At 35.5% G+C, this 15,448-nt stretch overlaps 1 pseudogene; it reads right to left on the minus strand.

Moving 5' to 3' along the window:
• Nucleotides 1-15,038: 15,038 nt before the first annotated feature.
• LOC122802131 lies at nucleotides 15,039-15,219 on the minus strand (annotated as a pseudogene).
• Between the last annotated feature and the right edge of the window lie 229 nt (nucleotides 15,220-15,448).

Here is a 15,448-nt window from a genome sequence, read left to right on the forward strand (position 1 = left end):
TGGATGGATGTTGGTTGATGTGGCGTGGGGGTATAAAATATTTGAAAGAGTTTGTACAATGCCTCAATGACAATAAATGAGGCATTGAGTTCTCTTTAACAAATAGTTATGATGAAATCAATTTTTTGGATGTTAAGATCCTAAGGGAACCTGACAGCTCTTTACGGACTGTGGTATTTAGGAAATATCCACAATATAATAATTTATTATTTGCGACCATTCTACACCCCACACACACCATAAGGAACATACCTAAGTCACAATTCTCCAGGATTAGACGTATCTGTTCAACAGAGGAAGATTACAATAATTCCAAACAGGATCTTTCATGTAGATTCTTGAACAGGGGATATAGGTTGGGGAATGTGGTCACTGCTCGGGAATGGGCTTCCCAACAAACTCGGGAGGATTTACTTAAATATAGGAATAGGGATGACCAAAAAGAATCGGATGTTATCAGATTAATAACCACATATGGGAGAAATGTTAATTTACTCAGGGATGTGGTTAATAAACAGTGGAACATTTTGATGGCCAATGAGGAGCTTAGCCAATGGTTAGGTGTCCCTTCTCTTTTCATTGTGGCAAAACAATAGGGTCCCATTTTTCTCATTATAAACGTCAGCCCAGAAATAGGGGATCCATTCGCCAACTCAGTATTGTAGGGGAGAAGTTAGTAGGTTGCTATCCATGCGGACATTGTTCATTTTGCCAGCATATATCCAAAACCAAGCAGTTTTCTAGCCAAAATACTGGTCATGTGTATGACATCAATTTCTACGCTAATTGTGGAACAGATTGGGTCATCTGTTTAGCTAGCTGTCACTGTCGTTCATTCTACATAGGACAGACATCTAGACCCTTTCATTTGAGAATATCAGAACATCTAAGTGATGTTCGTAATAAACGCATTACCAATGCATTGTATAGACACTGTCAAACACACCACTCTGCCAAATTTACTTTTATCATTATTGACAGAATATTAGATAATAAAGGATGTAAAAGGGGTTGGCATTCTCTGCTTAATTATAAAGAAAAAGTGGATAGTTAAATTAGGGCAGTTTTTACACATGGCCTTAATGACCAGTTTTAAAATATGAGGGAAATGACATCACAGGATAAGTGCTTTGAATTGATATTTAAGGAATTGTGTTGGAAGTTTGTGCATTACTGATGAAGACTGTGTGCCAAAATCGGTCTGAAACATTTTGATGGCACAATAAAGAATATTTACCTTGGGTGCTACATGCTTGTGCTGGCTCTTTTTATTTCTGAAGATTTGACTGTGGTTGGCCGTTTGCACTTGCCGTACTTACAAGCCCTATCTTTATTCATATATTAGCGATGTGTCAAAAAAAGTGGTAACGGAGCAAGTAATGAAGATAGCAGCAATGACAATTACACAAGGATGTATACTCAAATAAGGAAAATAGAACAAAAAAGCAAAGTTACCAGAATTGAAGTCTTACTGTCGTGCACGCATACATACACACATACAAACACACATACACACACACAATATACGTATAGATAGGTACATAGATACATAGATAAATGGATGGATAGCTGGATGGGTGTGTGTGTGTGTGTGTGTGTGTGTGTGTGTGTGTGTGTGTGTGTGTGTGTGTGCTAGCATGCACACACACACACACACACACACACACACACACACACACACACACACACACACACACACACACACACACACACACACACACACACACACACATATACTATCATGCACATATATGTTGGTATGTAGTGATAGAAGTGACAGATGTGAATTTATATACATGTGTAATTATTTAAACTGCAGGTGTTTGTATTATTTTTGAAGTTTGTAAAATTATTGTTCTTAAAATGTTTTTGTAATAGTCTGGAGCTTTTCTCCTCGAGCCGCCACTGAAAATGGTCTCCTACCCAGTTGGACCTCCTCAGTAATCAAATGATGATAAATAAATAAATAAATGTGTGTAATGCCAATGTATCAAAATAATGAATAATACGTTTCATGTTTCAGGGAAATCATTACCTGAAATATGCCTTTCTAACAGACAGCTATTTAGTTGTACAAGAAGGAATAACAAAACTTTTCCACTGTCCCGGATTTTTCAGGGACATCCTTGACACTGACTCAAATTTTTGCTCTCTCCCTCTTAATCTGCCCTAAAACTAATGGGTTTTGTAGAAAAGGTGGCTAATTTCACTTATTAACTACAATAATCAGAGGTATACACTTCTTTTACTTCAGAAAGTGTATATCAATTCACATCCTCTTATGCTGTTGTTGTCTCAACTTAATAGTAACACTCAGACCAGACTCCTCGCAGTTACGGCAAGTGCCAAGGCCTAAGGAACCAGAAGAAAACCAAGAAATAGGGCCAGCACCAGTGGAAGTTGCCAAAAAATATATAAATTTATTAAATAAACATGTCAAAACAACTAGGAGTGTTAAACACCCCAAGTCAAACACAAAAGTGCTCTGTTAGAAACAAGCAAAATAAAAAAGAAAACAATCACATCAGAATAGCAGTATCAATAACATATTAAAGACATGTCAATCAAATAATTAATACATAATTAATTCCTATTAAGGATATATTTCTATTAAAGACATGCCAATCAAATCACAAATATTCAATGGATTCCTATTAAAGATGTTTTACAGATGTTCATTCAAACCAGGGCTAAAAAGACAACCCAATTTGATTATCCATTTTCTTTCTTTATTATTTAAAATTGTGTACCAACCAAGTTAATAGTATTAATATTTTAAAAAGTGTCACTGATTGTGCCTGATTCTGTTGAGAGCATTGGTCATCTTTATTATATATATTAGGCATCTTCTGTCTGACTAAAGAAACATTCAGTAGCGCCTGGTTTCTACGTATCAGCAGATGACAATATATTATGAGCTGCTTCTTAATCCCTTCTACAAGGTTCATGTGACTAGGGCAAGGTTAAATGCAGCATCTATTTGGATGAGTTAATGTAGCCAATCAACTACTTTCTTTGGTTTTGTTTTGTTTTGGGGGGGGGGGTCAGAGGAAACTGGAGTATCCAAACAAAAGAAAAGTATGCCAGGCTTAGAGAGATTATATGAAGCTCCACACAGATATTGACCAAAAGTCAAGACTAAACCCCAGAGATGCTGGGCAAGATTGTTTTAGTTCAAATTCATTTTCTGAGCAAAGACACCTCCTATGAAACAAAATGTGAACTGCAGTAAGAGTTTTAAAATTTGAATGTGTAAAACTAAAACAAGACTGTGGCATGCTATGGCCATTGGGTTTATGCCATTCCTCACTAAATATTAATCAACATATTTGAACTTCATTAATGCATGCCTTAGAAGGGACTGTAAACTGACGGAAATCACTCATTTCTTGATAAACAAATGTAAAGAGCTATAAAACAAAACAGAATAGCAAATTAAAATTAATTTGAGAGCTAGTCAGCATGTCCTTAGCTATGTAAATACCCTCTAGCTGTATTGCAAATGAGCTAAAATACAAAAACAAGACATTTCTTATTTTATGTAAATATGAATAACTCCAAGATAAAAGATGGGCACTAATGCATTTAGGCAACAAAATGAGAAGTATTCTAGTCATTTACCTATTTTAGGTTCTGCTTTAGTAACAAGGAAGTCAAAAGACACATATTTTACAATGTTTCTCTTTCTATATATTGTGTATAATATGTGTATATTGTAAATATAAATATAAAACAGTAAAAGTTATATATATATATATATATATATATATATATATAAAATATATATATACATTTTATATATAAATATATATATATATATATATATATATATATATAATATTTATATGTATATATATTTTATATATATATATATATATATATATATATATATATATATAATATATATATGTATATTTTATATATATATATATATATATATATATATATATATATATATATATATATATATATGCACACACACACACACACACACACACACATATTTTAATACCTTTATGTATTTTTTTTTTCTTTTTCCAAAAGCCGTGCCCTCACACACATGTTCCTTTCTGTGCCCCCTGGTCAGAGTTGCAGTGGCAGTAGACAGTACCAGTCAGATGAAACTTCCATTTCCTTGACCACAGATTCCAGTTCATCATGGGAAATCATTAATCTCTCCAAGGCCAGGCAAGAGAAAAAAAAAACTCCAGCTTCTCTTGGGTGTATACTGAGGCCTTCTACCAATGGACTATTACTGAAGCAACTTGAGGGGGACTGGCCACAGAATATCTTTTTAAGATGTCTGAACACCTCATTAATCTAATGGAGCAGTGGCTTTAATATAAAATTCTCCACATTATTAAGCTCAACACCAGGTCATGGACAGTAAGGCTAAGACACCTAATTTCTATCACTAGAACACACAGTCTCATTGTTTTGATCATTAGTCACACCTCATGATTATAAGAATAAAGATGGGAACACAAAGTGATCAGTAAATCCAGAACTTTAACTAAGAATGAATCTGCTGCTTTACCACAATAGATAGCTCAGCACCTGCAAGGCTGGAATCACTGCTCCTGTTTGCTAGTCAATCTCAGGATCACATATAGCAATAACCCATGGCTGGGTGTGGGTAATGCTGGATTTACCCATGGTTGGCTTTCTTTAGTCACGAGGGCCTCGAGACCAAGCCACTCCAACCATGGGTAAATCCAACATTACCCACACCCAGCCATGGGTTATTGCGATTATATGTTAGTTTTCTGTTGTGTTATGTTTGTGTTGTTGTTATTTAGGTTTTTGTTTGCTTTACTTTGTATTCTTCCACTTTTTGTGAGATAAAATAGTCTACACTTTGACGTAGTTAGCCACAGCCCATCTGCTTTGTCTTGAACTTTCAAGAATCATATTCCAAACAATAGAAGGTGACATTGTATAATATTTCCATAACTCACTACAGATTTAATGTTTTCCATTGTCTACTCAGGAAGAGGAATGGGTTTACTCACAGTGGAAAAAATACAACTTTCCCCACCCTAAACACTACTAAAATGGTAAACAGCACATGCTCACTATATCGTAAGTACATTTTTAGCTTTCTATTCACTGATATCTGCAACAATCAGTAAAAAAAATATTCCAACAAGCTCCAGTACCTCTTTAAGTAGCTAACAGTGAGGCATTGATTCTGAACCCAAATCTCCCCATCACAACACATGTTGTAGCCACCAATGTCATGACTGTTGACGGTGATGCTGTACCCATCCTGAGTGAAGTATTCTTTCTGCTGCTGCAGGAACTGTACGACAGGCAACACTGCTAACTCACAGTTACATGTTGTTAGTGTCCATAAATCCACCAAAGAAATGGAAGAAATGCTTGTAATGATGTGAGAAGACTGGCAACCACCCTTGGTTGCTCTGCTGATCGATATACTCCGTTAGTATACTGTAAAAATGTAAAGGAAAGTGCTTTAGTGGTGCAAGAGTTCAACACATCAAACGAGTGTCCCAAACTCTGGCCATCATACTAGTACTAAAAAGATCTCATATGACAAGCACTCCTCCTTGAAATTGTTAACATTTTTTTTTTTGACAGGGCCTGTCCCTATCCGAAGGCGGGACACTACGAGAAATGTAGTTTGTTTCGGTGATAATTAATAATGATGATGCTTGACTTAAGCCAAAATTCTTTTTTGTCCTCCTGTATAAGGTGAAAGGGGGAGGGTAACCACAGAATTCTGATTGTATTGTACTTCTGTTGTCATTTTTGATACACCTTAAATTTAGGAGTAAACTGGCATTATAGAATGTCATCTCTGAAAAGAAAGGCAGGGCTGCATAATTTCTTAGTGGCCAGACTTGTAACTTAGGTTACTTTGGATTTACAATGTGCACGCTGGTTGGATTGGCCAATCAGCATGCACGTTTCTTGTCTTTTCTGAGATGACATTGTATAATATCCAATCATTTGTGAGTAAGACTAGCTATTTGTCAGTTACAGCTACCCTGGAGTAGGATTCCTTTACTTTCAAGCGTTCGTCCTTAGATTTCTGCCTAATCCAAGCAGTCCAAATAACAAAGATCTAATGCAAGCAACTCACTTGCACCCATTTTGATATTAAGAATTCCACCATAGTAACACCTTCTAGTCTTGATATTGCTAAACCTGAAGATATATGGCCCCCAAGGGAACAAACTGTTTGCTAAAATATGTCTAAGCCCATGAGTAATCTTTCACCATGGCCTCTCTTAAAATAATAAAGAAATTTATTTTTTTCATTTTGTAAGATCTAACTTGATTTTAAGACTATATGATGAAGAATTGTCTAATCCAGAAAAGTCTGTCATTTGAGGCCAAGTCTCACAATTACAAGCACATTTATTTATTTACATATTTATTGGCATTTGTTGACCAGGGAAGTCTGACTAGTCAACAACCCTTTTTCAGTAGAGACCGTGGAAAAAACTTCCAAAGTACAAAAGTTATAATTAAGCATTTTTGAAAAATAAAATATCAAAAATCATTAAAAGTAATTAAAAATTAAACCACAGTAGCATAATCTGAGGCAGGATCACAGACAATTTATTGAGAAGAGAAAAGGCTGAAAGGTCTGGTGAAAGAGATTTGGAAAGAACGAGGTAAATAAATATGTGGTGTTTAAAGGAGATGTGAAAATAGAGAGAATTTTGAAAGTAAAGAAGAGCCAAGGTGGGAGGGTTTGAGGAGAGAGTGAGGATATAACATAGTCTTAGGCAGGGGTATTACATGAACAAAGCCATGAGGTATTCAAAAACTTTTAAAAGGTTTTAAATGTTGAAATATTACAGGACTTTCTAATGATCAGAGATGTTTGTTTCCAAGTTTTGGCTATGCAGTAGGAGTGGACACTATGGCTGCCTATATTGCAAGGTTTGTGGATGGAAATCACTCATTTATCATAAGACTGTGGAGTGCAAGTTGGTTAATAGATTTGTAGAAAAGTGTTAAGGGAGGGGCAGTCTGAAGGTTTGTTTATAAGTCTGTAGATGGTGAGAAGTTGTGTTTAACTGAGATAATGGGGGTGCTCTAACCAGTTTATTTCTTTGAGGGCTGATAAGTAGTGAATGGATTGAGATTTATTGGCAGCAAAGCCAACAATTTTATTGTAACATTGTTCAAGACTGGACTTTATAATTGCTTGAAGGTTTGAGGATATAGGGGTACCAGAGAGAAGAGAAGGTAGTAAGTAGGTGTTTGCCAAGGTTACTTTGGTGGGGTATGTCAAGTATTGCTTGCTTCTGTACAGTGTATCTAGTTTTTGATGTTTTTTTAATGGCATTTTGTATAGTAAGGACAAATCTGAGGGTATTGTCTCTGGTTAAACCTAGCAGTTTTGTGTTAGTGACTGTTTCAGTTATTCAGTTGTCTAAGAAGAAATTTTGAATCAGTGAAATAGGTGGTGAACTGAGATACAGTTTCTAAGTCAGAACAGTTGAGTAAGGGGTTAGGGCTAGGTTTGTTTCCAGGTTAGAGAAGGTTATTGATCGAAGCCCAGAATTTTTTAGAGTTATGTTTGTGTTGATTTTGGAGGTTGCTATAATATTGTTTTTGGTTAGGTTTATTTCTTTTTTAGTTTGGTTTCCCTGTTCTCTATACTTTTGTTGAAGTTGGGGGGGGGGGGTTATTAGACAGCCAAGATTTACATCCACATGAGACTTCTAGTATTGTTAGACAACCAAGAGTTATGAATCAGTTTGATTATTTTGTGCCTGAGGGGAGGAATTGTCTTTAATATCTCCAGGAACATTTTATTAAAGGTTAAGATAGCTTCCTCTGCAGGAGGTGTTTTAGCAGAGACAAGCTGGTTGATTACAAGGCTGATTAAGAGATATACTTATCAAGGGTACCAGAACTTGTCAGAGATTTGGGATGCATGACTAGGCTTAAAAAGACCCTACTGGTCATTAGCCTAGTAGAAACCTATGAAACTATGACTGGAGCTTAAATTTGGAAAGATTATGAGTATATTTGTAAGTATGTTGTTTGGTTTGGTAGGTACAGCTTAAGTAGGTGAAAGTGAGGACATTGTCACTCAGCAGTCTGAAAGGATACCAGAGGGAATGTATTTGTCTGGATCAGAGACCATGATCCATTCTAGGTGGTGCCATTACTGCTGGATTTATTATAGTGAGTAGGGTCATTAATGAGTTGAGTTAGGCCAGAAAGATTAATGTTATCCTGGAAAACTAGGAGAGAGAAAATGTGCCTGCCAATGCTGACATACATAGTGTGAAGTTATGGTTGACCATTGTAGCGTGTTTTCAAAGGTATCTATATTTTTCACTGACAGAATATAGAGTACAACAATACAAATTTTTTATGAGTGTCTAGAGAAATTAAATGAATACTTCAACATTTGAGAATTTCAGGACTGAATCAGTGGAAGGGGAAATATGAAATTAGTTAGTTTGAGTGACAGCGGTCTGTGTTGGACCAGGTTGGGTCATAACTGAGAGGTATTTAATGAAGAAAAAGAGGGGTAGGGTATAATTTTTAAGCAGGGTTTTTGATTTGGCTTAAAAGAGAAATGTTTGGGTTGGAGGTAGAAAGTTAAGTATTTTTATTTTAAACGTCATTAGGGTGGTCATTGAAGAGAGAGGATGTTAAGCTGGTGAAATGACTATGGTATTTTTTTGATAGAGGCTTGAGTGAGGGAGAGAGTATAGAATAATGTAGACTGATGTGATAGGAAGTAAAAGTATTGAGACGAGCAAGTATAAGTGGTGCTGTTAGGAGGATCATGCCTGCTGTGGTAGGCAGAAATGTGGAAAAAGTCATAGCTTTAATAAGTTTTGGAATGTATGCTGCTCTACGATTTTTGCATTAAATAAAGGACTACATTTAAGGTGGATCCTACAAAATAGTGTAAACTGTAACTTAGATTTTTTTAGATTGTTAGCAGTATTTACTCATGAATATAAAACAGCTAGCCTAAATAATGTCTGGAAAAGTTAGCAGCCTTGAAGATTTTTGCCTAGTACTTTAGCATATTTATATATGAATGCATCTGTAGCTAACCATAGGTCTTTCCTTACAAGTCTCCAATGCTCACCTCACTGAGGGCTCAACAGCTTAAACTCCTTGGGAACTCAGGCACATAAAAACTGCTAAATTAAGTATTTTTGCCTGGGGGCCAGCCCTCTGCTCCCCCCACATGGCATGCACTCCAGTTAAATGTATATATAGTCACACAAAATTAGGGAAAACACATTCCCCCACTGCTATATACTTAAAATTGGGCTAGTAAGTATTTTCTATGGAAAACAGAATGGAGAGTTCAACATCAGGGAGCTGAACTCAACCACCAGTGACCTCTTCGATTTTACAGATGACAGCATATAGGGAAGGCACATAATTGCAACAGATTAACTTTTATAATGCTAGTAAACCAAAATGTTCATGGTTCAGTGGACTTAAATTATTTAAGTTTTTGGATGGAGTTTAGACTTTTGTATATTATTGTTGTAGACCATTTGTTTTGGTAACTTATTTACCAGGTAAGTCCACTGGACACAAATGTCCTTTTCAGAGGCAACCTGGGAATACTTTCTGATTAAGTGACTTGGTCAGAGTCTCACAGTAAGCAGAGGTCAAACCATGCACCACGGAATATAGGAAGCAGCTAATTAACAGTTCAGATTCATAATCATCTGTGCTAACTGCCGGACTATTAGGTCTCTCTGCTTATATAATTCAAAAAAGGTTGTAAGTGAAAACTTGATTTGGCTCAAGGTCAGCAACACGTCACTAACATAAATAAAAAATAGTTTCTTAATTTGCATTACTTATGCCCTGTATACCTAAAATAAAAATGAAGTCTCTTAAATTGCATCAGTTATGCCCTGTACAACATTAATTTCAATCAGCAATAATAAGAGCTCACTGACTTTCAAAAATAAATAAATACAGACAACTACTTTCTCTGACTCTGTTTATACATTTTAATTTTTGAGTGTATTATTTATGTATAAATCTGCAAAAATGTTTTAAATAATATTAATCATACAAGTGAAACAATATGAAATCCCACATGATACTGTTCTATAAATATACTGTAACTTTTATCAATTAAATCCAAAACATTAAGAGTAAATAACTTAAACCATTTAGAATTCTTAAAGAGTAAATACAGCTTTGAAAATTATGACTTGTTCCAAGTATTAAATTATGTTTATATTTTTACACAAAACAATCCATATTGCTATGGAGAGTAAACTGTTCACAAACCTTCCAATAACATGGCATTCATTATTTTGTAACTTTATTGGAGGGGGTATTTAGTACTGAAACAAAACAATAACTAATGAGTACAGAGATGTTTAACTTGGCTTAGAATGAAATATAATGACAAGGAAATTTCATTCTAATGAATGCAAAACTGAGATTGCTAGATCAGCAATGTTTTACAGTGTTCATTAATATTATATAGGATAGGTTTTTATTAGTTTGCATTTTAATAATGTGTGGTGCTATTTTTAAAAATGCTTCACATCTTCTCCTCCTTCTCACCCCAGGTACTTTGGAGAAAACTGAAACATCGTAGTTGACATTACTTTCTTTAAGCTCATTTCTTCTCTAATAAAACTTTAATCCAAGCAGCAGACTGATGATCAGTACCCAGCAATCCTGCACTAACTGCTATAGGGTTACAGCTTCAACTTCTTTGCAATAAAAGTCAGCTGATTAATAGATATGTACTGAACACTACATATTAGTGCAATCATACTTTCTAAGGTGACGCACATGAGCTGTATCCTTGGATGATTCATTTATCTGTGGGTGAAATGATTATGGTTCCTCTCCTTCTTCACAGACTTACATGTTACATTTTCACAGCATAACAGTGCCAATAACAGCTTTCATTCCAACCTCTTGCCTGCAGTTTGATTCCTAACCTTTAATAAGCTCCCCTGGGTACCAGTGTCAAAGCTGAATAGGAGTCATCATGGAAGCCCAGTGTGCTCCTGGCCTGCCCTGCAGGATACATCAGTGCATATCACTCCCTCAGTTGAGTTGGTCAACTTTCAGTACCAGGATCACCTGTTCAGAGTCATGCTTCACACACTTGCTACTACATAAGCAAGTACTTCCTGCTTCCAGTCCTGGTAGGTAACTAGCCATCATTTAAAGTCTATGCAGGTAAGTGTGCTGTATATTCCACCTGTACACTCAGCACTGGGTCACAAGGCCTTCAGTATTACTATCCCTCACAAATGGAATTCCCAACTATCACAGGCAAAATGTATGATTTATTTATTTATATATTTATTTCCAGTTTGATAACCGGGGTGGTCCACTGGGCTCAAGGAGCCCGTTTTCAGTGGAGGCCCAGGGATAAAAGCTCCAAAATTACAAAGATACAATAAAAATACAATAAAAATATGATAAAAAGTACAATAAAATGCAGTTATGAATAATCCTAGTATTATATAATATTTTAAACAAAATTGTAAGATGATACAGATGTAGCAAAAAGATGATCCCTTTGTTTGCATTCAAAAGAGGACTGGCTTGTTATGTCAGACACTGTGTTACACTATGATATCTTCAAAATCAACACTTTGAAATCCATACTACATGAAAACATTCCTTCATGTACACAAATGCTCTAAACATAAGTACTCAAAGAGAATAAAAATGAATGCAAAATGTACTACCAGAAAAAGTGCACCCATACACCCTAGTTTATTTTTCTCACTCAGTGGTCCCTGTAATTCAAATAAAAAAAACATTAAAAAGCTAAACATGTTGAGATCTCCTCTCTCAGAAACGCTGACTTACTAGTGTGCACATTAAAAAGAGCTATGTGATCCTCTGTGCAGTAGTAAAATATGGAGCAAGCAATTAAAAATAAGCAAGCGTACATCTCTGAGCTACCTTGATCAACCAAAAAAAGATCAATGTAGGCTCTTGTACTTAAAGGGAACCAGACAAAGAGCACTCTGCCCGGACTGTGGTACCACCTGAAGTACTCTTACATTGTATTTCCAAATATCTCATTTATTTCTGCCAACTGCTTGTTATACTACCCTTACTTTTGTCCCTACACATTTTGTATGCCTTCGCATACCCAGACGTTTACAGGGTCCAGCGTCTGTCTGCTTCTTCTTCTTCTGTGACTCTCATTCTCTCATCACCTTCTTCATTCATCTTCTACCCATCATGTCTCTTCTCAAATAAATTGTTGTCTTGTACCAAATTTCTTTTTTTAGTACATTTTATCATTAACTAGCCCCAGGGCATGAGCAAGTTGGGGGTAGTATGAGTAAGTCAGGGATACTAAGAGCAAGTCTGGGGCAGTAAGCTTAATTCAATATAGTGTTTATGAAAAAAAAGTTTAATTAGAGAAGGATGTTGATTGAATTCAAGCCTTTGCAAATTACTTATATTTTGTTACCCAGGTTAGTCACACTGGGTTTGTGGTACATTATCAGGAAGACCTGAGGTGGTATTCATACTGACTTGGGGAACCTTGGCCAGGGCACCTGGGACATTCCCTTTTTCTGGATTGTGGATACAGGAAGGATCCATCATGGTGCCATAAGAAGAGAGGCAATGAGGTGATGAGAAGCAAAGTCTAACAACTAGGACTGAGGGAGACCAGATAATTAAGTGTAACATCTGTGCTTTGTCAGATGAGACTTTGTTGAAATTGATGGAGGAATCTAAAATAAATGATGTAGAAGCAAAGAGTACAGTCAGGTGACAGAGATTGTTGATTCTTAGGAAGGCAGAAAATATCATGTGAAGAAAATGAAGTGTTATATCATCTTCTAAGAATGTCTTTCAAGTATGAGGAGTTGGAGTGGAACTCTTGGTTATAAAGTGAATCAGGAAACAGAAATCCTGAACAACAGTCTGCAACAGGTGTGATTATTGTACAGATGAATGGCTTCTAGGGACTTGCCAAGTTCACAGAAGATTTGCAAGTGCTGTTTTGCAAAAGATAGGGGATAAGTAGGAGAGACAAAAACAAATTATTTTCTTTCAGTTGATAAACCATTTGTAAAATAAATTTTAGTATAACAGACAAAATGTGTGATCAGTATGAGTTTTGGGACACCTTGTCAAATCTTTAGGATTTGTTGATAATCAGTTATACATCTGGGGACTGAATCTTTTATTGACATTGTCTTCAAATCTTTTGCTTTAGCACATCATTTTTTCTTATCTAAAAGAAAACACTTGCCCCCATGCAAAGACTTTATTTGTGATTCGATTTTGCAAACCTTCAGCAGACTATTTTTGCACTTTAGAACTTGTGTGTTGGACACTGATGATAACTGAATGTTTTTAAAGAAAGAATATCTTGAATTGTGTGACGCAAACTATTTTGTGACTTCTGCTAGGTTGCAGACTAGAGGGTTGGAAATGTGGTTTGAGCTAAAAAATTTATCATTATATGTCTCAGCCTTAGTCATGCTTTTTTTTTTTTTTTTTTGTGATTTAACTAATTTACTTAATCGGTGCCTGAAACAAACATGCAAACAGTGTGGAGAGAGGAAACATATGAGAAGTAACTTCAAAATACATTGTACAAAATGTAATAGTTCAAGTTATTAGTGACTTGATTGTGATAACATTCAAAAACAGGTGAATAATTATCTGTGAATAATATAAATGCATTTACTGTAGACAGTGATTTTTAAGTGAAAGAAGTAAGGCAACAGGGTGTTATTGGTAATGATATGATAGAAATGTTATCCTCATAGTCTGAACAAAGTGTTTCAGGGTATTTAGAAAATCTAAGCAAGAAATAGCACTGAAACTTTGCAGACATGGGATGAGATGGAACAGTTTAAAGAATGAGAAGGATATGAAAGAAAAGGAGGGTTCAACAGAAACATGAATTCAGCACAAAAAAAGGAAAAAATAGACTGAAACAGCTGAAGAAGTGCAATAATGGGAAAATAAATGCATTTAAAATTGTAGCTATAAATGTTAACAGTATTAAGTCTGCATTATGGATTACATGCACTAAGATGATATCAGACTACAATGCTAGTTACGTATTCAGCACCAGATTTATCAGGAATAAGTAAAGGCAATTGTCTGAAACAGTATGTCAGTGTAAAATAGTGTGATCACAAGGCAAGGAGTCGTCAGCAAATGTTGTGTTACTACAGAGGAGTATGGGAAAAGCTCGGAATGTGTCTAATCTTGCTCCAGAAAGGTATGTTTGAGTATTATTAGCATATCTGTTATGCAGTTATGTTCCTACTGTTCAAAATAAAACATTTTTTTTGGGGGGGGAACTCAAAATGTACATTACAGTTAATCCAAATGTAGCATAGGTAGAAGGTTTTTAATTAAAACCCACTGAAATATAAGGCATTAAATCAGGAATTGTTTGAAAGTTTGCAGAACTTGTCATTTATGAGTGAGACCATATCGAAAGTATATTCATAGTAAAGGGCTGACAAAACAGAGACAGAGTATTTTTTTTAATGGAGGACACAGATTGTGGGAATACCTCTATATGTTTTGGGGCCATGTAGATATTATGGACAAATCAGGGTGAAATGCAGAAAAAATTAAGCTTAGTAAAGGAATAAAGCATTTGAATTTAAGTAATTGGCCTGGGGAATGCTTTCTGAAATGAGTAGATGAACGGTGAGAATCAATGGTGGATGAGTTTAAGTTTAAATATAAAAAGGATTATATATGAGTTAGAAAAGTGTGATGAAAGTGAATATCACAGGACATTGGTCAAAATCTAAGGAGACAGTAACGGATAAGAATGAGGAGCAGGTAAGGCTGGAGAATGAATTACATACTGTAAATCTGTGGCAGATGAAGGATTTACTATGGAAAAAGAAACCTGCAGTTTGAGAGAGAAAAAAATATATAGATTTGTTGTTGAGTAATACATGGAAATGCAAGGACTATTTTAAAAATAAAGAGGGAAACAATGTTATAGTCAAAAGTTGATTCGGGAGGTGGTAGAACAGAGATTTGTGGGATATCTGAGCATGTACATTCTACCATTTTTGGAAAGGTGAATAACCTGTCTATGGAGGGCAGAGACAGTCTAGACAAAAACTTGCAAGACAGGAGCTAGATGTACCTTTATGTCACTTTAGAAAGGATACTGCTACAGGTAAAGATGCTAGATATTAAACTGATAAAAAACATGTACTACACTGGATCTTAGCCAAAAGACTGAGAAACAACATGATTTCTGTTACAAAAACATGAAAGAAAGGAATTTATTTTTAAGGTTTTAATTGAGTGATGTTATGACAAAACAGGGGATAAGAGAACTGGAACTACAGTCTTATAATGCATATGAAAGGGGGAGGAGAGGAAGGGCATAACTAAGTGGCACCAATACTGCTGTATCAAGCAGATTATAACACAGACTTTTATTAGCAGGTCACTGTTCATAACTTGCTTACAAGGA

The sequence above is a fragment of the Protopterus annectens genome, chromosome 1.part0 (assembly GCF_019279795.1).
Source record: "Protopterus annectens isolate FY-2018-M chromosome 1.part0, PAN1.0, whole genome shotgun sequence".
Taxonomy (NCBI): domain Eukaryota; kingdom Metazoa; phylum Chordata; order Ceratodontiformes; family Protopteridae; genus Protopterus; species Protopterus annectens.